The sequence below is a fragment of the Sciurus carolinensis genome, chromosome 1 (assembly GCF_902686445.1).
Source record: "Sciurus carolinensis chromosome 1, mSciCar1.2, whole genome shotgun sequence".
NCBI classification, from domain to species: domain Eukaryota; kingdom Metazoa; phylum Chordata; class Mammalia; order Rodentia; family Sciuridae; genus Sciurus; species Sciurus carolinensis.
The window spans coordinates 99,109,090-99,110,148 of record NC_062213.1 but is presented as its reverse complement, the minus strand read 5'-3'; positions in this window follow the sequence as shown (position 1 = coordinate 99,110,148).

The following is a 1,059-nucleotide window of genomic DNA, read 5'->3' as shown; positions in this document are numbered from 1 at the left end:
ACTTTAGGGAAGTTTGACTTTAAAGCCTGAGCTCTTAATCTCTAAGCACTATTGATTCTCAAAGGTTGCTTAGCACAAAGTAGAGGCAGTTGCACAGTGTTTGTTCCTCCTGAATGAGTGAAACAATAAAAGGTACATGTGGGACTACTATACTTTGTGATCTCTAGCACCACTGACTTTTTGTTTGCTTTTGAGAGAGTCACCTTGAATTGCCTAGGCTGACCTAGAATTTGCTGTCCTCCAGCCTCGGCCTCCCCATACTTGGAATTACAGATGTGCATCACCACACTTGGTGTGCAGCAATGTTACATGAGGAAAAAAGATTGAGGAGAGATGGCTAATGCTGGTGATTAGACTTTAAGGTATACTTTATACCAGAAAGGCTGAATTTGAGCATGGATGAAGCCCCGCTTCAAAGCATAATTCTAGCGTGCCTATTTTCTTCCTTCCTTTCCTATTTTTCTTCTTTGTGGTACTGGGGATTGGACCCGGGGGGCGCTTTACCCCTGACTGCATCCCCAGCACTTCTTACGTTTTATTTTGAGACAGGGTCTTGCTAAATTGCCGAGGCTGCTTTGAAACCCCTGCCTCAGCGTCCCAAGTGGCCGGGATTACAGGCGAGCGCGGGGGCATACTAATTTTTTGGGGTGGCAGGGGGTACCGGGAATTGAACTCGAGGACACTCGACCACTGAGCCACAACCCCAGCCCTATTTTGTATTTTATGTTTTATTTAGAGACAGGGTCTCACTGAGTTGCTTAGCGCCTTCCTTTTGCTGGCGCTGGCTTTGAACTTGCCATCCTCCTATTTCAGCCTCCCGAGTTGCTAGCTTTACAGGCGTGCACCACCATGCCCGGCTTGCATACTTACTCTTGACATGAGTAAAACTGCAGCCAATTCAATTTCTGCATCAGATGACGTTAACTTTGGAGTAACCTAGCTATGAGATTGAGCTAGGCCGGCAATTTGTGAAGCGTTAAGATCCCATCACGCATGCGCTGTCTTTGGTAAAGCGGTAATTACGACTGCGCAAATCGTTGGGCCGGCCCTCCCAGGTCA